The sequence below is a fragment of the Polyodon spathula genome, chromosome 19 (genome assembly GCF_017654505.1).
Source record: "Polyodon spathula isolate WHYD16114869_AA chromosome 19, ASM1765450v1, whole genome shotgun sequence".
NCBI classification, from domain to species: Eukaryota; Metazoa; Chordata; class Actinopteri; order Acipenseriformes; family Polyodontidae; genus Polyodon; species Polyodon spathula.
In genome coordinates, this window is record NC_054552.1 from 14,385,254 (window position 1) to 14,410,480 (window position 25,227).

The 25,227-nt window shown below is 38.1% G+C and overlaps 1 protein-coding gene across 3 annotated transcripts in view; it reads left to right on the forward strand.

The window, feature by feature from the left end:
• The window catches only part of LOC121294858 (leucine-rich repeat-containing protein 4C), a 628,604-nt gene that overhangs the window by 482,314 nt on the left and 121,063 nt on the right, over nucleotides 1-25,227 (forward strand). For 2 of the 3 annotated variants that reach the window (XM_041219001.1, XM_041219003.1), the window contains one exon: nucleotides 13,064-13,114. The gene's annotated coding sequence lies outside the window, so the exon portion shown is untranslated. Of the gene's footprint in view, nucleotides 1-13,063; nucleotides 13,115-18,231; nucleotides 18,311-25,227 lie in introns of those variants that run through there. The other variant, XR_005946834.1, reaches the window with a different exon arrangement.

Consider the following 25,227-nt stretch of genomic DNA (forward strand, 5'->3'; position numbering starts at 1 on the left):
ATTATTTTGCTCACCTTCTGAATCTGGCGGTCTATAGCATACTGCTATTATTATGCCCTTTGAATTTCTGTCCGTTATATAGGAAGAGAGTATCAGACCGTTATTAAAAATTAAATTATGTTGGGGTTTAGAATTAAAAATTAGGGTAATGTTACTGCGTGGCCATGAAGAAGTTCCAGTTCATTTCCCACCAAAATCTTTCATTTTAACTTAGATTAAGCAGTAGTACATATGTAAAATAGTAGCATTTTACAATCACACAAGCCTGATTTTACTTTAGTGAAAACGTTGGCTACATTTGTTTTTTCATTAAAAACAAGTAACTTTTCTTTGCTGATATTAATGTTAAGTGTGCATTTCAAAACGTGTGTACTTACTAATAATTTAAACTCACATTTGTTTAATAATAAACATTTAGATATGCTATATCCCTGAATGAGTAAAACATGTAGAAATGTAGAAATAAATGCTGATTGATGAACATGTATTAGAAATGTAACTGGATTCATTAATGAAACTGTGTGTCTTGAGAAACAGGGCAAACTACTGTGCCTTGAGAAGGGGGCCTCTGGTTTTCAGACAGACTGAACTATGTGACCTGCTGATTAGAGGACCAGCGCCTGAACTGGATTAGGCTGAGCAGACAGTTGAATTATGTATATATAATTCACATGTGCAACAACAATCATTTTGATGCAAGGAAGACATGAACTAGTGATATCCCAGAGGAAGAGGACATTAAAACATCAAAGGACTGGGAGTTTAAAGAGGCAAGATACACAAATGACCTCATGAATGTGGATAATCAGCAGAGTGAGAAAGATTATAAATATCTAAGCAAAATCGAACATTTTGCACTCCACATCGAATGCAAAACAAGGTGCTGTCACTCTGCTAAGCAAAGCTACACCTCCAGCACTCTGCTTAAAAATGGAGACGGGACCTGAAACGGACCCAAGACGAAGAAGCAAGCTGCTAGCAAGTGAACTACTACAAGCAATGAGACTGAGGCTCGGCTAGAAGACTGCCGTAAAACTTACAGAGACTGTTATCAGACAAACCAGTCTGGGTCTGCTGACACCTAAAACTTCAATGAAGAGGACAGAGCGGATGGGCGCTGTTGTGGATCCTATACCGAGGACTGAAGACTTTGTTGCAGCTGTTGGTTGATTCTATCAATAACTGAAAGCTTTGTTTTGCCTAGTTTGATCCAATGTGGGATTGAAGACGTCTTTACTGAGAGGAGAGCTTTTGTACTGGATACTTCAACAGATTGAGTTTCAAAGCCAGCTGACCAAAAGTTTAAACTTCAAGGAATCATTGAGTATAATTCCAGTTGCATTTTCCTTTCATGGAACTAAATTAATTAATTGTAACACATTCACATAGAACTGAACTATTAATTATTTATTTTGCACACTGAGTGTGAAATAACGTTTAGTGAAACTTGATGAAGTAACTATAAGTAATCTACCTCATATTTAAAAGTAAACTTTCCACATACTTAATCTATAGGTTGAAGTGATATATTCTAAGATTGTCTGCATCACCTCAGTTGAGGCTGTGTGTTCGGATTTGGGTGTCTGTGTGTGAGCAAGCTACTACGTCATAGTCTGGTTGCTTGTTTGTTTGCTGATGTGAGGAGACAGACGTTGTCATATTTCAATTGCCTGCTAGTCAAGCATGAATGTAGTGAGAACTTTGGAACTGTATTTGTGTTTAGAGACTAACAGATTTACTTTCTGACTTTTCTGACTTCTGTTTATTATTTGTGTGCTTAATAAAACCATTCCTTGTGTCTGCGAGTGAATGTGTGTTCATAGTAAATTCTCGATCTTTGTAACATGTCAATTTAAATATTGTTATTAAGAGAACTAATCAACCCAAATAAACATTAAATGATCAATTATTGAATTGTTCCTACAATATTACCAATGTAGGTCATTATCACATGCATAGCTACACTGACTGACTGGGACTGCTGCCACATCAGGATAACTCATGCAATTTTATTTTTTAAATTATGTATGCATTTATTGATTTTTTGGGGGAGGGGGTCAGGATAGCAGTGATCCCATTGGCTGGAGGAAAACCGTACACCGTAAAATACAGTTCCTTAAAAATAGTTCCACCACTTGCCTATTAAGTGACTGCTAATTCGATTGCTTAATTCGAGAGAATTAACAGTTGAACAGAAAAGCAATACCAGTGAGTATAGCTTCCACAGTTCCTATAACTTAGTTTAAGATAACTCAGAACTACTGTGCATGGCAAGGAAAGACAAACTGGTTCTGTTATCAGTGTTGCTTTGCTAGCAGTGCCATTTACTGGATGCTTGATACTGTGGTCTTCTTTTTCATGTCTTATGTCTCATGTCTTAGGGCTACATATAGTTAGATCATTATTGACAAAAAATATTTGTAATTAAAGACTAAAGCCCAGATTTATAAAAGGATTGTGCATGTTTTACAACTGTAAAACGGGCACTGAGGGTTCTGAATTGTTGGATGGGATTTCTAAAACACACACAATGGCATAAACACGTGATTAACGTGATTTGCAGGGGCAATGTCTCTGTGCGCTTTAGCTCTCGATGCATGTGTAATTCTGGAGCGTTTCTGAACGAAACCGCTAAAATTGGCAAGGTACTTTGCAAATGAGGTCTATTAAATATTCTGTCTCATTTATTCAAATGTACCACACGTATTTGCGTGATTATTTTAAGACCTCTGAAAAGCAGGCGTGAAAAGGCAAGGTGATGTGGGAGACATTGTTTTCAAGAACAAAGAAACATTTAATAACATTTTGCAAAGAGTTCATTTTTTAATCTTTCTGATCACGTCAGTTTTACATAGAATCCATGTAAAATAAGCAAAGCAAGGTTCTAATGAGAGCCTTTACTTCTTAGAGTGTAGGCATTATTAAAAGAATGGTGAAGATTAAGACAAGATGGAATGATATTCCGAGGCGCACGAAAGAAAAAGTCTCATATACAATGAGGGCTCATCCTTCAGCATTATTTTAGTAATGCCTACAGAATTTATTTTTTGTAATATGGCATTCTGGTATTTAACAATATATGGTTAATAAGGTTGTTTGACCATATACAGTATACCATACAGATATGCTTTAAAATCAAACCTAGAGTAAGGAATACAGACAAATATAAGAAATAGGAGAGTTTTAACTGCATAGGACTTTAAGAAGATATAAGTCGTAGTTAAACTGAAAACTGTTTGCATGCAGCTGTATTGTTGCTGAACATATTGCTGCACAACAATGGAAGGATTATCCACCCATTTGACTGCCATGAATGTAAGTAAATAAAACGTATTATTTCTGAAGTTTGAAAAGTCTATATGCCTGGAATTATTCTATACAAAATAAGAGGTTGAACTAACTGGATGATGCGTCGTAATGTATAAGAACCCTACTACAAACTCTGAAGTGGTACATTTGTTTATTAAGAAGCCACCATACATTCTATATTTAATGTATTTGTCCTGGTGTTACAAGTACTGCTTATACCAAAATCATCAATTCCATATTGGCAGATTTCTGTTTTCGCTTCTGAGCATCCTCATCACTGAGGTGTTCGTGTGCCATTCATTTTCTTTTGGAATAAGTAGCCTACACATTTATTGTGAGAGGTGTGTAATTCTGCACTGCTAACTGCGGTGATGGGTATTTAAATTTGTTGATTGCAGAATCGCCTGCTTTACCTAATTAGTCTTATAAAATTGGTTGTTATTTTGACGATGAGTGTGGCCATACTGAATACACACATTACGTGTTTTTTTGCGGTTGGTTTTTCCCCTTTATAAATTTGGGCCTGAATGCTGTGCTAGCTTCTTGTTACCCAGTGACTTTAAGTTTGCTTGCAACTGTAATATAACTGAATGTATTGTTTATTATGCGCTTTCAAAATAGCTAATAGGGCGGGGCAAGATGCAGTTTTTTCCAATCACTGCCTTGTATACACACAATTGTATTCATTATCAATGTTTTTAACATGGGCGTTTTGCCCCAACCAACTCGTGAAACTTTGTTCTTGTAACTTGTAAGATATAAATACAATGTAAAAATGTCCATAAATGTTAAGATTAAATAACTATAAAAATGATGGTAAAATACATTTTTTAACTTTAATGTTACATCACTGTAAATGTAACGGTGTCCGATCAGTAAACAACATTTTACAAAATCTGTTAGATTTCAGTATATCATCGACTCCATTAGGGTGGGGCAGGTACATTTCACATACTTGTCGCATCAATTCTTATTTATTTATTTATTTATTTATTTTTGTGTCTAAGGATGTGGGAAGTGGAAGTGCTGTTGGTGTGGCTGAACACAACTGTACTCTTGCTAACGTATGAACAGTGTATGGATAATCTGCACTGCCTGTAATATTGTCATTAATCTGCCTTGTGGGGGCTGGCGTTTAGTGTTTCAACCAACTAGCACTAAGCATTGCAATGTGAGGCGGGTGCTTATTGTTTCAACCTATCAGCACCAAGCATTGTCCTGCAATAGAGTGTTCACTTTCTGAAAGTTTCGTAGCAGCTGTTTCTCTGTGATAACTGAGTTTGGCAATGTCTGACGACAAAACGTGAAAAAAAAATTCTCTAGTATCCAGCGATACATTTAAAAGAAAGCCGAGCAAGGAATATTTTAACTGTTAACATGTGTATGTCAATATATCTATCAATAAACAAGCCCTATTATAACATGTTGTGCATGTTATTGTTTGTGTTTGTTTAGCACTTCCCTTTAATAAGCTGCATGTTGGGATTATAGGTGCTGTACAGAATTGTGCAGATACGACTCTGGAGCTGGTTCTGCCATTTGGTGCTATTTGTACTTGTACTCAATAAATGCTCAGTTAGTAGATATTCTATATTTTATGTTGGCACACCTGTCAAATGAGGTATGAACAATAAAACAATGAGGTTTACCAGAGCTTCTTAGCAAACAATAGTAATTTGCCTCGCTAAACTCAACCCCCCACCCCACACACACACTATTAAACAAAGTTAGGTGCCCATGGAAATATGTAAAATCACCCATAATGACCCAACTTCAAAATTAAATCCCAATTAACCATGCACAGAACTGCTTACAATGTAAAATGTAATGCAATTTAGCAAAATGAAAGAATTAAAACAATATCCAAAGTCAGTATTCAAAATTGCTGAATATAGTGCTCGATAAGGTCCTAATGTCACAGTTCACTTGCAAATGAAAATGCACAAAAGCAACTAATAATGGGATTGATTTTATTCTTAATACAAGGGCGGTAAAATGTAACTGATGTGTATCTGGGTAACAGATATCCTAGAGCTGACTGTACAACTGTTCATTTTAAGCAATTTTTTACACAACAGTACTCACAGACGTTTGGTCACCATCACAACTGTTTGCATCAAACTGGACGGCTACCGTATTCTGCAGGTGTGCTTTAATACAGCACCTCTCTGCACCATAAGAAAATGTCAGCTGATATTCCATCATGCCTTTCTATCTTTGACAAGCACCTATGGGTACATATTTTGTTTTCATATTTACAATTTATTTATTTATTGTATTAAAAATAAATAAATATATATATATATATATATATATATATATATATATATATATATATATATATATATATATATATTGATTTTTTAAATTGTTTTATTTCTTTTTTTAAATTGTGGAATTTGTTTTCTAGTACTGTAATTTTAGCTCTACAGTACCTCCAAACTGTAAATTTAAGCATGTTACATACTAAAGTAAATTACTCAATCTTAAATGAATACATAAATAAAGCAACTTAGTTATCATTCTCTAACTGCTGCATTAACATAGCATTTTGTTATGCATTTCGTTGCTTTTTGACGAGACAATTCAGTGGAGGTATTCCATACATGACTGCTGCATTTTACCACATTTTATTAGACGTGCTGATGCTCGGTAATTCTAGCAAAACAGTAAAACAATGTTGATTGGTTGTATTTACATATTTTTTTAAATCTATGATGCAGAAGTGTAAGGTAAGAAGTGTCTCTTAAGGTGGTTTCACATTGGAGAAGTGACTTAACGTAATGTAGTAGCTCTTTCTGTCAGTTTAAATAGGTTTTAATGGACAAGACAGAAGGTTCATTTCACAAGGCCTCATATATTTTGTTCATAAAAACCTGTTTAATCATTATCTATTAATGAATTTTACCAGATTGTGGTGTTAAACTGCATTTACAATGATTATTTCAGTCTAGTGTGAAAATGCAGTTTCAATGTCATTTTATTATAGTCTAGTGTTAATCTGTAGTAGCAATGTGATTCTATTACAGGCTACTGTTAAACTGCGGTTGCCATGTGTTTTGTGCTGCTTTTTATTATTATAAGTGTATTGTTATAAAGTGCAGTTACAAAGTGACTCTATTAATTCTATTAAGGTGGGGCAAGAGGCCCGGTTGAGGTAAAAAGCCCATGCCAAAAAAATATCCCTATGCACGCGTATAGAGTTTAATAACAAACTATACTAGCAGACACCATCTTGTGGAGTTCTGTGATTGCATGCTTGTGGCAACAGAGACAAGAGTACGTTTTCAGTAAATCTTCTTTGATTTTTACCCCATAATTACTAATTCCACAACATTCTTTTTTTCTCCTGTAATTGTTAATGAGCACAGGCTAAGCAGAGGACACCTCTGTTATTAATAATTAAGTTATTTGTATTTAACATGACTGCAGTGTTTCAGTGATAATATAACTACTTAATGCATTATGGGAAATGTTTGTTCCAAAGGTCAAATGGGGCAAAACACCCACATAGCACAAGAGGCAAACGCTTACTGTGGGCATTTTGCCCCATCATAGAAAACATTTTGTTTTTTTGTTTTTTTTCAGTATCCTATATATACATTTTCTATTTAAAGGCTGAATGGTTAGAAAATACAAAAGAAAGACATTATGGAAATGAGCAACTGTTTGCTGCATTAAAGGCCATAGAAGAGGGGGTACCACTTATATGGGTCAGCAAGAATTTTTTCATCCCCGGTTGTACTTAGAGGACAGGCATGTTTCAAAACCAGGGACAGTAAAGCTAGGTCATCATCAACCAATATTATCAAAAGAAGTTGAAAAAGCAATACCTGATCACAGCCAGTATATGGAAAAACATTTGTATGGCTCGACCACTTTAGATGTATGATGGTTGGCATTTGAAGAAGATGAACAATTTGGAGTGAAACATCCCTTTAATGAAGACACCAGAATGGCAGGTAGACAAGCTCTCTGGCTTCTTTTCCCATCATCAAGATCTAAGCATTAGACCACAGTAACAAATTTATCCCGGGCCGTTGCCTTCAACAGGCCAAAGGTGTTTTTTTTAATCTATATAAAGAATTACTGGAAACACCTTCTCACCTGCCTGTGTTTGGAACATGGATGAAAGTGGAATTACAACAGTCCAGAAACCTGGCAAAATTGTCACTTCCAGGGGTGTAAGCCAGGTAGGAAAAATGACCAGTGGTGAATGGGGAACTACAATTACAGTGATCTGTGCAATGAGTGGTGCAGGCGTCTACTTGCCCCCAATGTTTATTTTCCCCCGCAGTGGACGACAGAAGCACTAATGCATGCACCACTCCAGTCAGTTGGTTATTCAAACCCCAGTGGATAGATTGTTTTTACTTAAAGTCTTTGAAGAGTGCATGCAATGCAGCTGCTGACAACTGGATGGTGTCATATCCAGGGAGACATATTACCCTTTATAATGTAGCTGCCACGATTAGCCACACCAGAAAAAGCAGTTAATGGTTTTTAGACCTGTGGGTTATAGCCATATACTGCAAGTATTTCAAGTATGCAAGTATATCTGTCACAGAGGAGGATAAACCCCATGAAGATCCACACTAAACTACTGAAGTTCTACCTGCTGCAGCCTCTCCTGCTGTCAACCAACCCACCATGGACATACCTAGAATACTCCTGTTGAAGTGTGTACTCAAGCTCCACCTGCTGTGAACTCTCAACTTGAAGGCCCATTTAGAACAGACCCCTTGTTGAAGTCCCATCTGATGGATGATGGTAAGAACTTGATGAACCTCTTTCAGCTGAGGAACTTATCAGGTCTTTTTCCCCAATCCCCAAACTGTCTGCTGCAAGGACAAGAAAGACAAAATCAGAGTCGGAGTCCTCGTTGTACAAACAAACAGACAGAAACTGAAAGGGGTGCCCAAAACAAAGAAAGCAAACAAATCAAAGGTAAAACAGCTTCCCATGAAAAAAAATTAAAGGGCCTAATATGTGGAGAACCCTTTGCGAACATTTAGTTGCAGGAAGTTTGGCTACAGTGCCAACAGTGTCAGAAATGGGCACATGAAAAGTGTACCCCAGGCATGCCTTATTTTAGTTGTCCAGAGTGTGAGACAGATTTGTCATCAGCTGAGGATTAATTGAGCATCATTAGGAATCAGTTCTTTCTATATTGTTAGCTTATTGCTCTTGTTCTTGTTATTGTTCTAGCAGTGTTTTAGCACTCAATAAAATAAAGTTTATTTCATATCAATTTGTGGGTATTTGTGAGTTATTTTGTGTACTTGTGTGTGAATACAAAATAATTCCTTTAGATATGAAAAATAAATCGAATATTCAAAAGACTTGGGCAAAATGCCTACAGATGGGCCATTTGCACCATGAACAAGGCAAAATGCAATTATTCCAACTATTTCTCTGACATCTTGTATTTCTGTTATACATTAATAACACATTGCTAAGGCAAATCTTCCTTAAGGGAGGCTTCTTGCCCCACCCTACCGTAATCTGAAACAGCACTTACAATGTAATTCTGCATCTCCATTGAAAAACAATTGTGTTTATTAAATGTGGACAACTTGCATTTTTGTTACAAGTGTAGCTATGATCCCTTATTGATGTAACCTGTTATATCCACTTCAGTCAGTGTAAATGAAGGGGAGACAGGTTAAAGAAGGATTTTTAAGCCTTGATACAATTGAGACATGGATTGTGTATGTGTGCCATTCAGAGGATAAATGGGCAAGACAAAAGAACTTTGAACAGGATATGATAGTAGATGACAGGCGCGCCCGTTTGAGTGTGTCAAGATTGCAACGCTGCTGGGTTTTTCACACTCAACAGTTTCCCGTGTGTATCAAGAATGGTACATCACCGAAAGGACATCCAGCCAACAGCAGGTCAGTGTTAGAAAACGGCTCAATGATGAAAGAGGCCAAAGGAGGCTGACAAGAATTGTGCAGAGCAACAGACAGGCTACAGTTAGTCAACTGACAGTCCAGTACAACATAAAAGACCCATAAAAGAATGCACAATTCATCATACCTTGACATGAATAGGGTATGGCAGCCGATGACCTAACAGAGTTCCACTTCTTTCAGAAGAACACAAGAAACTGCGGTTACAGTGGGCTAAGGAATGAAAACACTGGACCCTGGAGGATTGGAAAAACATTGCCTGGTCTGATGAATCCCAGTTCCTGCTGTTTCACCCTTATTGGAGGACTAGGGTATGGAGAAAACCAAATGAGTACATGCATCCATCATGCTGCATGTCAACATTTCAGGCTGCTGGTGGTGGTATGATGGTGTGGGGTGTGTTTTTATGGCACACATTGAACCCCTTGATAAAAGTGGAGCAACATTTGAATGCCACAGGATATCTGAACATCATTGTCAATCAGGTGCATCCCTTCATGGAAGCAGTGTATCCATCTGCTAATACACATTTTTTTTTTCAGCAGCACAATGCCCCATTCCACAAGGCTACGATTGTCCAGGAACAATCAATGAATTCAGCTTACTGCAGTGGCCTGCCCAATCACCAGATCTCAATCCAATTAAGCATCTGTGGGATGAGACGGAATGAGCTATTCGGAGTAAAGATCCACTACCAGCCATTACTTGACACAACTGTGGGAAGCATTGGAGTCAACATGGGCCAGTGTGTGCTGTGTGTAGAGTGTGTGTGTGTGTTCTGAGGGCAAAAGAGGGTGCAACTCAATATTAGGATGGTGTTCTTAATGTTTTGAACACTCAGTGTGTGTGTGTGTGTGTGTGTGTGTCTGTATATATATATATATATATATATATATATATATGTGATTGGTTAAAACGTCATCATGACAAATAATAGTGATGTTACATATGTTTGTCATCATTGAATAGTACTGAATCAGATACAGAGCATTGGGTGTTGATACGCCACACAGATGCGGTGATTTAATTACAACACAGGTGCTGCCACTTGGGTATCAGCAATGGTAGGGGCTCGTGTAGTAGTTCTCTACACGGAGCGAACAATGTTCTCCTCAATGTCACCACAGCAAGCTTTTGCTCCACACCTGTTTTTATGGCTATTGCTGTGCAGTAGCCTTGGGCTGTGCCGCAGATGCCTCCTCAGGCACTCCCCCCCAGCCACTCCTGACCTCCCGATCAGCTCAGCGCCAGGCGAGCCTAACTGCTCATTTGGTTGCCTAGCAACGCGTCTCCTGTTCCATGTCCCAGCTGCACGATGTACTCCATGATGTAAATAAATATGACCTTCACAAACTCAACAAGCTCTTACGAGAATTGTGCCACAGTGAGACTATCAGACGGACAGTTCTATGACAAAAACTTGAATAACTATGTGCTTCAAAAACATTACTTTCTTGACTGATTCATAACAAATAATATGGACTGCAAACCTTCCCTCTATACACCTCCTGTCCTTTCCATATTAAATATCTGTCTATCTATCTATCTGTCTATCTGTCTCTCTCTCTCTCTCTCTCTCTCTCTCTCTCTCTCTCTCTCTCTCTCTCTCTCTCTCTCTCTATATATATATATATATATATATATATATATATATATATATATATATATATATAATATATAGATATATAGATATAGCATCAATTGCATGTAGTTAGCATACGTACAAGTTGCATGTTAACATACATTTTTAGTCATGCATGTCTCTATTTTGCTTATATTTAAACATATTAAAAATATGTACATCAATATATGGATATGTGATGCAGATATGTAATATAAAACTGCTACATTACATATATTTATAATATATTGAAAATATGTGTTATTTCCATATGGGAACACTTACATAGAGTAATAACATTTAAAATACACATTAATTTCATTCAGACTGGCTCCTTTGTGGTCGTGAACTCCCTCTTCAGAGACCAGAAGGGTGTATTTTACTACCACTCTACGACAATGAGATCTCAATGTTCAAATAGAAAATGTTTTATAGTATTGAGACCATAGACACTGATAATGGTATTACAATTGAGAAATTTTACAATGAAAAAAAGGTTAGAAACAGTTCTTCACTACCGGGCTCCGCTTTCTCCTCTGTTTGAGATTGCTCATAATGCATTGCGCACCAACTCTGCCTCAGCTGACTGCCGTCTGTGTCACCAAATACAGGTAACTATATACTAATACAGGCTTTGTCACCAGAGTGCATGTGATTATATACTGACACCATTGTGTCAACAAGTAAAGGTGATTATATATGAACACAATATCTGTGTCAAGTAGATGTGTTTATATACCTGTTGACACAGATACTGTGTCATCATATAATCACCTGTACTTGTTGTTAAAGGATTAAGGTCACGTGAGTTAGAGCTTCAGTGGCCAGTTCGTGTTAGAGTAGAGCTCTGATAGAGCTAAAATGCAGTGTAAATCATTCTGAACACTTCACCTCCACTCTTTTGAATATAAATCTGCACTAGAAATAATTGACGTGGTCTGTACTGTATTCTTATCCTGATGGAAATGCCACCCATGTTACATTTATAGACAAACAATGTGGAACATGTACTTTCTAGTTCTGCATTGTTTGTTGGATATATTCACATGCACATTTTTTGAATCCACATATAACTGAGTGACCTACCTTTTACCCATTCTTGAAACATAAATGAAGATGTTTGTAGAATTTAAACGTGCATTCAAAGTTACAAACTACTTGCGTGAGAAGTGTAGGGGTAGCTTAGCCAGAGGTAGATATTGGGGCAAGAAGAAATCGCCATTGTGAAAAAAGCTTTGACACTGACTTTAAAGTTATAGGTGTAAAAAGTTGTCAGAATGTTAGCAGGACAGTGTGCACAAGTGTCTTTTTGTGTTTTTATTTAGCGATTACAAACCGCTAAAAATACATTATTTGAAGTGACAAAGTCAGGGTGAGTGAACATAAAGACAGTGATTTTATTGGGGGGGGGGGGGGGGGGGGGGGGGGGGGGGGGGTTCTGTTTTGCTATCTTCCAGTTCATTTAATGGTTCTTCATCCAAATTGACATGTCTACTTACTACTTTGGAATTTTTTGCAGGTAATTGGTTACTCAGTTTCATAGTTCCAGCTGTACATCTTTAAGTGAGTGTAAGCAAGATGGCTACCGATACTTAATTTAAATTCTGTGAGGCAGCACAGTGATTTAGAATATGTGACAAGGCTCCAGCTGAACTGTCCGTATCCATCCTGTATACGGACAGCTGGAACCTTGCTCAACCAATCACATTCCTTGTTTCACATTCCATTACGAGCCCTGGATTATATATATATATATATATATATATATATATATATATATATATATATATATATATATATATATATATATATATATATAAACGGGTGGTTAGAGGGGGTGGTTTTATATTGTCCAAATGCAGAGCCTTTAAGGCACTGAATTAGAAAGGGATGCAGAAGAAAGGGTTCAGCAAAGAGCAAAAATCTCTGGATGGAGAAGGAGCTATATTACGAAGCACCTGTTGTGCAGATTGACCGGAACCCTGAAAAGCTAAAATAGCAGAAAGCCCCACCACCCTCTTGTTGTGTTATTAACCCATCTGCATGCAGGATTTCTATCTTTTACCCTTACTACCTTTTCCTTTGTATACCTCTCTCCAATATTTATTTCTTAACTATAATTTGGTGAAGAAATAACAACCCTGTTTGAGGGGATTTATATATAGATAAACATTAATACTTAAAAATACAAATGATAATGTTCTTTCTGTTTTAACAGGATTCCACCCCAGACTCCTCCCAGCTCCCTTGACCCTCGCCACACACAAAGGTAAGAAGGCAGATTTAAATATGCGTTTGAGTCCAGCTTACAACTTGCATTTTCTCAAAAAACTAAAACAGTCTTGAAGTTTTTCAGGTGAGGTTTTGTGTGTGTACTTATATGTGATGAGTTCTTCATCACAGTGTGTTTAAATTATTTGTCCTTATCTTTGTAACATTATAAAACAGTTTGATTGTATGCCCTTGGAAATCATGGCCCAATGTGTTCTGTACCAGAAACTCATTTTATTTGTGACCTATCCAGACCTGAAAACATCATAAGAACATAAGAACATAAGAACATAAGAAAGTTTACAAACGAGAGGAGGCCATTCGGCCCATCTTGCTCGTTTGGTTGTTAGTAGCTTATTGATCCCAAAATCTCATCAAGCAGCTTCTTGAAGGATCCCAGGGTGTCAGCTTCAACAACATTACTGGGGAGTTGATTCCAGACCCTCACAATTCTCTGTGTAAAAAAGTGTCTCCTATTTTCTGTTCTGAATGCCCCTTTTTCTAAACTCCATTTGTGACCCCTGGTCCTTGTTTCTTTTTTCAGGCTGAAAAAGTCCCTTGCGTCGACACTGTCAATACCTTTTAGAATTTTGAATGCTTGAATTAGGTCGCCACGTAGTCTTCTTTGTTCAAGACTGAACAGATTCAATTCTTTTAGCCTGTCTGCATATGACATGCCTTTTAAGCCCGGAATAATTCTGGTCGCTCTTCTTTGCACTCTTTCTAGAGCAGCAATATCTTTTTTATAGCGAGGTGACCAGAACTGCACACAATATTCAAGATGAGGTCTTACAAGTGCATTGTACAGTTTTAACATTACTTCCCTTGATTTAAATTCAACACTTTTCACAATGTATCCGAGTATCTTGTTAGCCTTTTTTATAGCTTCCCCACATTGCCTAGATGAAGACATTTCTGAGTCAACAAAAACTCCTAGGTCTTTTTCATAGATTCCTTCTCCAATTTCAATATCTCCCATATGATATTTATAATGTACATTTTTATTTCCTGCGTGCAGTACCTTACACTTTTCTCTATTAAATGTCATTTGCCATGTGTCTGCCCAGTTCTGAATCTTGTCTAGATCATTTTGAATGACCTTTGCTGCTGCAACAGTGTTTGCCACTCCTCCTACTTTTGTGTCGTCTGCAAATTTAACAAGTTTGCTTACTATACCAGAATCTAAATCATTAATGTAGATTAGGAATAGCAGAGGACCTAATACTGATCCCTGTGGTACACCACTGGTTACCACACTCCATTCTGAGGTTTTTCCTCTAATCAGTACTTTCTGTTTTCTACATGTTAACCACTCCCTAATCCATGTACATGTGTTTCCTTGAATCCCAACTGCGTTCAGTTTGAGAATTAATCTTTTGTGCGGGACTTTGTCAAAAGCTTTCTGGAAATCTAAATAAACCATGTCATATGCTTTGCAATTATCCATTATCGATGTTGCATCCTCAAAAAAATCAAGCAAGTTAGTTAGGCACGATCTCCCTTTCCTAAAACCATGTTGACTGTCTCCCAGTACCCTGTTACCATATAGGTAATTTTCCATTTTGGCTCTTATTATAGTTTCCATAAGTTTGCATATAATAGAAGTCAGGCTTACTGGTCTGTAGTTACCTGGTTCAGTTTTGTTTCCCTTTTTGTGGATCGGTATTACGTTTGCAATTTTCCAGTCTGTCGGTACCACCCCTGTGTCAAGAGACTGCTGCATGATCTTGGTTAGCGGTTTGTAAATTACTTCTTTCATTTCTTTGAGTACTACTGGGAGGATCTCATCCGGCCCAGGGGATTTGTTTATTTTAAGAGCTCCTAGTCCCTTTAACACTTCTGCCTCAGTTATGCTAAAGTTATTTAAAACTGGATAGGAACTGGATGACATGTGGGGCATGTTGTCAGTATCTTCCTTTGTAAAAACTTGTGAAAAGTAATCATTTAACATATTTGCTATTTTTTTTTCTTCCTCTACGATTTTGCCATTTGTATCTCTTAAACATTTAATCTCCTCTTTGAATGTTCTCTTGCTGTTGTAATATTGGAAAAACATTTTGGAATTGGTTTTAGCTCCCTTAGCAATGTTCATTTCTATTTCTCTCTTGGCCTTTCTAACTTCCTTTTTGACTTGCATTTGCAGTTCTGTGTACTCTTTCTGTGTACTTTCTTTTTGGTCCTTTTTTAATGCTCTGTAAAGTGCCTTTTTTCGCTGAATATTTTTTTTAATTGATCTATTAAACCATTTTGGCAATTTAGTTTTACATTTAGATTTGTCTACTTTAGGGATATAATTGTTTTGCGCCTCTAGTACTACATTTTTGAAGAACAACCATCCTTCTTCTGTGGGTGTTTTCTCTATTTTACTCCAATCTACTTCTGTTAGTCTCTGTTTCATGCCTTCATAGTTTGCTTTTCTAAAATTGTAAACCTTAGCTTTAGTCTTTACTTTTGAGGATTTAAAAAACACTTCAAATGAGACCATGTTGTGGTCTGAGTTTGCCAGTGGTTCTCTGACCTCTGTTTTAAACCCTGACTTACAGCTTACAGCTTGGTCTTACATTTGCTACAGTAATGAACGTCCTAGGGCTGGTTACTACCATAATACTATTGGCTGACACAGAAGAGCTACTGAAACATACCCATGCAGCTGCTCCCTGCCATTCTGTCTCTCCCACTCTCTGTCTCTTCTTTCATTACCCTCCCATTAGCCCCTATCATTGCCACCCTGCAGCTGCACTATTAGGGGCTCATTGCCTTGGTACGGAGTGCTGTGGCAAAACCATGCTGCTCCTGCTCTGACAGGACAGTACAAGTACAGCTGACAAGGTCATTGTCATAGTTTGAGAAGGGCTTTGTCTGGCTATCACAACAGTCCTGCATTAGAACAAGCTTGGGATGGAGGTCTACACTATATGTGCATATAATGTACACTCTTCAGATTCATATGAGAATATGTACAAACACAAGTATGTATCTGCAAAAATATATACTGTACTATATCTACAGCTTGCACATGCAATCTTATGTACACACACACACACACACACACACACACACACACACACACACACACACTTTCCCTCACCAACACTGTCTGTCTGCACTCCTTAAACCCTGACATTTCCTAGAGTAACACATTGTAGCTATGGCCACAAGTGTGCATCACCCTATAGAATTAACAAATTTTTCTTCATGAAGATAAATGAAACCTGCTTAATAATGTTACATTAACATAACACATTGTAGTTTTTCATCTACTTTCTTTGACTAGATGATGCTCAATAAAATATTTAAATTATGTTCATATAGTGGGTGGGCACAGTGGTGCAGTGATTAGCGCTGCTCCCTCACAGCTCCAGGGTGCTGGTTCAATTCCAGCCTCAGGGGTCTGTCTGTGTGGAGCTTGCATGTTCTTCCTGTGTTCATGTAGGTTTCCTCTGGGTACTCTGGTTTCCTCCTACAGTCCAAAGACATGCTGGCTAGGTGAATTCACCTCTCTAAATTGCTCCTTAGTTGCCCTGCAATGGACTGGCATCCCATCCAGGGTGTAGTCCCGCCTTGCACCATTAGGCTCACCGCAAGCCTCTATAGAATTAAACGGTTACAGACAATTGATGTTCATATAGTTTTATTAATTGTCTCAATATTAAAATGCAAAACATTTGGCCATAGTGGTAGGTCATGATATTCAGGTTCTACCTTCACATAAAATTGGTCTTCCCTATCTACATTTTTTAAGTGGATGTTGTAATAACTTCCTATGGTAATACAATATCCACTTTACACAAGAACTGCAATATCTCTCACTCATGGATAGGTATATGAGCAAGGCAGGCAATGCCCCAAAAAACAACAAATAGTTTTTTTGATCCACTATCACAGTTGCAGCTCTCTGTACACAGCACACAGGCACTTTTCCTTTTCCCGCTCCCCTCTTCTCCTCTACCCCTGGCTGATTAGCATGCTTACCTCCTGCTAGCTGTTGGTGCTGAAGTCTTTTTTCTCTATCTGTTTTGAATTAGAATGATCATGGGTTGCCTTTTTGAAATAATGAAGCTGTTATTGAGTTCCTTGCACAGCCTTGGCTTCTGTTTCATCTGCAATGCACATAATGTAATTTCAGAAGAGCTGGAAAGCACAACCACATGCACCATTGGAACATAAGAACAGAAATAAAGTTTGGGAATGAGGAGAGGCCATTCGGCCCATCGAGGCTTGCCACTCGCTACGACTCAGGTGTCTAATGTAATAGGGCAAATGTCCCAGGGTTTTAGATCGTACTTATTCACCTAGTAGGCTATTTGTTGCATTTATAACTTTCTGTGTAAAACATGGCATCCTACCTTCTTTTCTAACCTTAACTCAGCTTCCAGTTATGCTCTCATTTTTGAAGTAGTAGCTTGGTTTAACTTTATCTTCCTTTCCTATGTGCAGCATACAAACTGTATCTTGGTGTGTGGCAAAGTGACTGCTGATTGTAAACAGGTGCAGAGGAGATTCAGTGCAAGAATAATCACAGAAAGACAATCTCTATTCCGGTTTGGAAAAGGGACATTTTATTTTTTAAATCCCGGTCCGGCATCCAAACAATAGGCTCTGGCTGTACACATCAGTGTGTAAAGCATGGAGAATAAAAGACAGGGATTGCAGCCCAAATGATAAACACACGTTATCCACCCCACAATAATATCTGCCATGGTCACCAGTCCGGGTGCGTGCTGTAGTGCTTGTGGTGGGTTATAACAATTATTTATAGTGACTGTGGTGAAGTGTTGAGCCTACTTTGTGCTGGCCTAAGGTGACAGCTCTGGATACGTGCTAGTCGACTGGTGGTTTACAAACACAGACAATTACTAACAGACACAAACAAACAAAACACTCACGAATATTCTTTATACACAGGTTTATTCAGCAGTGGTTACTGTGCCTCTCACAGTCCTTCAGGTTCAAGTTCACAAACCAAGTGAAGGAGTAGATTGCGATTCTTCGGCCCCTTTTATGCAGTCACACATGACCCCTTGATAAGTGCAGCTGTCTCTAAAATCTGCAGCTGCTAGGTCGTTTCCCTTCCAGGTCAATATGTTCTTGCAACAGAGTTTCGTTTTCTTCCAGACTGACAGACTTCCTGACCCTGGAAAAGAACTGTCAGATCGGCCCGTCCAAAGGGCCCTACTTTCGCTGCTTAGCACCCTCACAGGTCAGAAGGGAGATTTACAACCAAGGTTCATGTTATTTCTGACACAGGGTGGTATAACCTATAGTGTTGGAATGAACGTGCAGTATAGTGCTGTGGCAGGAAAATCTGCTTTATCTGAGTAACAATGTAAGATAAGCATGAAATACGATACAGCAAAACAATGAGTAATGTATGCTAGTGAGAGGTTTAAACATTCCTCTGAATATGTAAACCTTTCTATGCAGTATATAAATGTGAAATTAGGGCATTTATAAAGATAGCCAAGTTCTTGTTATACTACTATAAAAGTTTACTATCATAAAAGTATTGAAAAGTGTAATAAAGCATAGGTAGATATTATAAATTCTAGGATGGATTGGTAAAGTATATTAAAAAAACAAACAAACAAAAACAAAAACCTCATGATTAATGCATAGTTTTTCCATGGGAAAAACAGAGAAACTGAAGTGTACTGTGGTAAACCTTTATAATATCAGGCTTTAAAATATCACAGTTAGAAGCAAAAGTAACCTGTAAAACCCTGAAAGGGAGTTCAATATAAATTTCTTTGTCACATCCACAGCTTGTAAATATGTCCCCTTCAGTGCTCACTGCCCTTGGTACCATTGACATGGGGCTATGTTTGTCCAGTTTGTTAAACCAGTTTGCAACATTTTCACAAGTTGTAGTTGAGATGTTTGCGAGCCAATGGGATGACATACTGTAGTGATGAAAGAAGTACTTGCTGGTTAGTGGGTGTGACAGGAGTGAAAGGAGTCCCTCTTGTAATTTGCCCTCCCGACTACTGGCAGTGTTGTGCAGGAAGGACCGAGACACAGGAGAATGGCTGAGTCGTGGTTGGGGCAGAAGTCACAGTGGTGGCGACCATCTTAACTTGGGGCAGAACCTCATGGTTGAGCTCCATTATTGCAATCAGCTGTACTGCGTTCCACGATTGGCTGAGGTGGGGCAGTCAGGCAGATTGTAGGGGCAGGGCTTGGCACTATTTAGGCTGCGGGCTTCTGTCGTTTGGGCTGGCTATCCTGGACTGAGACAGTTGTGCTGTGTGAGTTCTGTGAGTTCTGTGAGTTTTGTTCTTTTGTTCTTTTGTTTGGTTTGTTTGTTTTGTTTATATTCAGACTGAGGATTCCCAGACCGGCTGCCTGTGAGTCCGGACTTTCCCCTGAGATCCTTGGGAGCTGCAGGAATTACTGAAAACTCTGTGGCAGTATTTATCTTCTGTTTGGACTATTTTGTTTTACTTTTTAAGCCTCTGCTTACCATAGCTGGTAACAGAGGTAGTTTCTTTTGGCTGCAATTGTCAGAACCCTCTGCTCAGGACTTTGTTTTCTGTGGGGTTATAACTAAAAATCCAACCACAATTACATGTTTCCTGTGTCACATAACTTCCTCCCATAACCCACCACAGTGGGGCATGACTTTTATTGCTTGTTTTCCCCACTCAGACTGCTTCCTAAATATCTTAGTACCCTCAAGTTGTTCTTCAATGAGGATACCCTGTGTGTGCGAGCCTTGGTTTTCATGTCAGTGTAGTGGGGACCTTCAGTGTGTGTGAGCCCTGGTTTTCATTTCCGTGTTGTGAGGACCCGCTGTGTGTGCAAGCCCTGGTTTTCATATCGGTGACATTTTCTAACCCTTTGATTGAATGAAGAATGCTCCTTCCCTTGGTTCAAGATTTACTCTTTTTACTATAAATAGGCAAGATTTTTTTTAAATTAACAGCTACCTTCTAGCTGTGTTTTACTAGGTAGCTGAGTTAGGGTTACTTTCAATATTGAATTGGGGGCAAGCTGTGTGCTGGAGTCTAAGGGTTGGCTAATGCATTGGGAGGCATGGCAACAGAGACATTATTAGAGACAGCTGAGAGTCCAGTGTTTGCTATGGCAACCACTTATAGCATGAAAACTACAATAAGAGGAATAACGACATAGCAAAGGTGTTAGATAAAAAACACATATTCAAGATGTTTGATACCCTGTTTGATATTTGTTTAGTAAAGTAATACAAGCATAGCTTGATGTTATGATGTTATTTGGATATATATATATATATATATATATATATATATATATATATATATATATATATTCTCTATATATATATATATATTATATATATATGGTAACATTTTATAATATTCTAGGCATTGCTTATTGATGTGTTATGTTTTATAAGTATATAATACATGCTTAATAATTATGTTATAAAGTGCTAATAAATCATTATAGATGGCTGTGGCAGGGCATGCCCTGTCTAAATATTGTTGTGTGGTGATTTGGTGGTGGTTGGCAGGGATGGGGTTAATTTCCTATCCCTGCCAAAATACATGTGAAAATTTGGCTGGAGCTAATTGATTAATTGATAATTAGGCTCCAGCCACATGCTATAAAAGGGGGAGGTGTTTTGGGGTTAGTGTTATTGTGTTGCTAAATTTGTTTTGTGTTACAAAGTTCAGTAAAGGCTCTGCCTAGCCTGAACAGTTTTTCTGTTTGATCTTTTATTTTTGGCTCTGTGAGCAGTGTTTTGTTTGACTTTTTGATTTATTTTTGTTGATTAAAACAGCGCAGCAGCGCTTTAACTGCAGTTTTACTGTCTCCGAGTCTCTGTCCTCCCAACTATCCTGTCACATATGGTGTCAGATGTGGGATGCGCCCCCTAGAGACTCGGGAGTGAGACTGTAGTCGGCCGACAGTGAGGAGGAAGTCTGGCCTCTGCCACCCTGGCCAGAGGTTCCTGCACTGTTGGCCACGACCGCATCACCCAGGGATGCTTGCCTTGCACCGCCCAGGGATGCCTGCCTTGCACTGCCCAAGGATGCCACGCCCGCTCCTCTCAGGGATGCCACATTTGGATCGCCTGGGGCTGCCTGCTGCTCCGCATCGCCTGGGGCTGCTGGTGTCTCCTTTTTGTCTCCTAGGGTTGTTGAGGGTCCGCTGCCTCCGTCGCCTCCCGAGGGTCTGCTGCCACCGTCGCCTCTCGAGGGTCTGCTGCCACCATTGCCTGGGGTCACTGCAGACTTCGCTTTGCTTAGGGTCGCTGCCAGCCCGTCATGGCAGCAGGGAATACTGTGTCCGGAGTTGCACAAAGGGGAGCTACCGGCTACGAAGAAGGGGGGGGGGGGCTCCAGCCACATGCTTTAAAAGGGGGAAATTCCTTTGTTTGTTGGAGGTGTTTTTGGGTGAGTGTTATTGTGCTGCTAAATTTATTTTGTGTTACAAAGTTCAGTGAAGGATCTGCCCAGCCTGAACAGTTTTTTTGTTTGACCTTTTATTTTTGGCTCTGTGAGCAGTGTTTTGTTTAACTTTTTGATTTCTTTTTGTGATTAAAACAGCGCAGCAGCGCTTTAACTGCAGTTTTACTGTCTCCGAGTCTCTGTTCTCCCAGCTATCCTGTCACAATGGTTTATAACCATGTGTAACAGGGCGAGAAACCCTGTACATTTGTTTATTTTTAGAATGGGGTACCCCTACGTCCCTGTGCAATTTATTGTTTTGTATTTGTTTGTTTATTATGATTTATTATTTATTTAAATGACAGAAAAAGCTGTGGTTATTGTTTATTTGTATTTATTTATTGTATTTAAATATGACGGCGCAGCCATGTTTTGTTATTGTTTTGTTTTTGTTTGGCTGTGTTCTGGCAGAGGCAAGGTCGGCAGCTTGTCCTCTGCCAGTAATAGTTAAAAAGGTGGCCGGCGCGTGGTGCGGGTTCTATAGGAGAGAACTGGCGCTAGAGAGGAAAACAAAACTGAAAAAAAGTAGGATCAATGTAGGCTACTGTCCAGCCTGATCATATTTTGTATTTGTGATTTTGTTTTGTTTACATCTTTTATTTCGCTCTGTGAAAAAAGTGTTTGTTTAAATATTTTGTTTATTTTTGTTAAATAAATGGCGTGCGCCACATCCTTTACCCTCAGTACCTTGCCTGTGTTTCTTCCTGCATCTGGCCTGACGTCACCACTCGGCTATCCTGTCACACCATGCAATAGCCATAGATAGAATTACGCTTTTATAAAGGGGCAGTTTTTAGCCGTCTATTGTACTTTGGGATGATTGGACATAATTCCGTCTATGGCTATTGCATGGTTATAAACTGTCCATAATATTTTATCAACACTCTATAAGATATGTATTATAGATATAAATATTAATAAGCAGCACCTTAATATCTGTGTGTGCTTGTCTCTCTGGTTTTACTAAAACAAAGTGAAATATTTAAATTCCTGGAGTTCAGTGTCAGTCAAGCTTTCAGAATCCTCTCCAGCAATACTGCATTGCTAGGATATAGATTTTGTTCAATCAATCAATCAATCTTTATTTTCTATAGCACCGTACATTGAACTTGTGAGATGGATTTCCATTTAAAATCGTCTGCATGTATTTGTTAACCTAGTGTTCTGCATTCCTACCGTTCTACTTTCCTGAACATGATAAGAATTTAGGGCAGGGGTGGCCAACCGATGGCTCTTCTGTGGTCAAAATGCGGCTCTTCGAATTTCCCATATATTTCATTACACAATGAATAAGGTATTTATTTATTTATTTTTTTACAATAAGTCTCAGGTTTTTTTTTTCGTCACAAGCCAATTCATTTCTGACTTTAGCCAATCAGGAGCATGGCAGCAACACTTTTTTGTTACATAGCAACTAACTAGCAAATCATATCCACCCTTACTTTACTGTGCATTCGGGACTCGAGTTACAGAAGGTTGGAAACCATTAACTTTACTTTGAACAGGACCGGCTTCTGTTTTTTTTTCATAAATGCAGAAAACAATAGCGAAAAAGAAAACCTTACCAGAGTGGGAGTGTAATGTAATTTTTGTTGAATGCAATGGAAAACTCCTGTGCCTTATTTGCCAGTGCCCGGTAGCATAAAACATCTTCTTAAGTATTTCACTATTTTTACGGTACTCTATAAATCCTGTCTCCATGGCAACATTTGAGCAGTTAAGGAAAACTACAGTATGGCTGATAAGAAAAAAGAAACCCAAACTGGACAGAAGAGGAAAAACATAATACCTGTGGATGAATATAATAAAAGAAAGCAAATAATAACAGGCAAACTATGTCCGAATTCGACAAATACCATGAAGCAGAAGATGAAATTGGCAGAAATTACTGAATGTGTGAATGCAAGAAATGTAACAGTAAATTGTAGCATTCACGAGATTTAAAATAAATAAATAAATAAATAAATAGATATATATTCTTATTTCAGAAGAACATCACAAAAAACAGGTAAATCGACAAAAAATGTACACTAAACATATGTTTGAACAATTTGTATGGCTGTGTTTGCAGCAAAAGTGATAGCAGTATCTTACATTTAGCAGAATTAACCATTAATCTCACTTAAGATCAGTTGTTTGTTTGTTATTAATTGCTAGTTATCCATTATATCCAAAGGAATTTCTCTCTGCAAACCCTTCTGCTAAGTGTAGCTCTGTCCTCTTCAATTTCCAAAAATGCTGCCATACCGTCTTTTTTATTTAAGAGGCCTCAATAGGACATTTAAGCATTTTCAGTTAGTTATCCCCTAAAGTCGTTTTGTGCAACAGTTAACTAACTTAAATAATACAAATATTTGGGAAAACTAAGGGGGGGGGGTTTCACTTAAGGTCTTATTCAACCAGGCACTTACATTTATGTTGCAGTTCAAATCTTCAAATCTGCGGCGTTATTTCACTACAAACCATGCCCATATTGACAAAGAACTTCCAAAAGATTCTGAACTTGTCTTTAAAAGTTAATGCTAAAACTGACACAATAGTCATGTGTTATTGTGGCAAAGGGCCCGCCCCTGTGTATATTTTGTGTTATGTGTTGTGTTTTAATGTTGGTGTATAGTCATCAGTACACAGGATATAAACGGGTCTGTGTAACATGAGTGTTTAAAATGTATATTTGTATTTAGGCACGTGCAAGTAAAAAGTGAATTTATTAATTCACGTGCAGTACCACGACTCCAATTGAATGATTGATTAGCAGTCGAGTCTCGGTACAGCTACATAAAAGCAATATATTTTCACATACTCAGGGTTGTGTGTTCGGTGAGTGGAAAACGGGATTGGAGTTGGAGGTAAAAATAATAATAATAATAATAATAATAATAATAATAATAATAATAATAATAATAATAATAATAATCGTTAAAAGAAGCTCGCCGTGTTTTCTCTGTATATTCCATTTTGTTTGTCTGTTTATTTTGGCTACCAGTACCGTGTTTTTTGTTTAATACAACTGTTTATTTTCTGTCTGTCTGTACACTCATTAAATGCTGAGCGAAGCTATTCGCTCAGCTCCACCAAACTCCATCTCTCTTGTTGTTTATTTCCTGGCTCTGGTCTGACGCCACCCACTCCGGCCATCTTTGTGACAGTTATATTTGCTAATTTCTATTTAAATAGTGTTTCTGCTAGGCAAATGTTATATATTATGTTCATGAATACATCTTTTGAGTTGTATCTGAAAGTTTGTATTTTTTTTTCATATCGGAGCTGATTAAAATGTACCTGTCAAAATGACTGCTGTCGGTAAAAAGCAAAAGGATAACCAGACGCAAATGTTGACCAAATTTGCCAAACAATCTGAGACCATGACTCTAGCCTACTCCTAACAAGTGGCCTGGAACATTGCCTATGCAAAAAAAAAAAAAAAAAACCTACTTCGAAGGTGAGTTTGTGAAACCTTGGTAGGGATGTTATTGCTAACCTATGATCAAACAACAATCAACTGCAAAAGCAAATTTCAGACCTGCAGCTCTCACATCACAAGGTAGAATGTATCTATCTCCGATCTAAATAGTGACATTGAACTACAGCTGCATTCAGAACAATGTGTGAAGTAAAGAACGCCAAAAGTCACATTGAGTACAGATCCTGCCTATATGTGGTATAAGAAAATAAACGA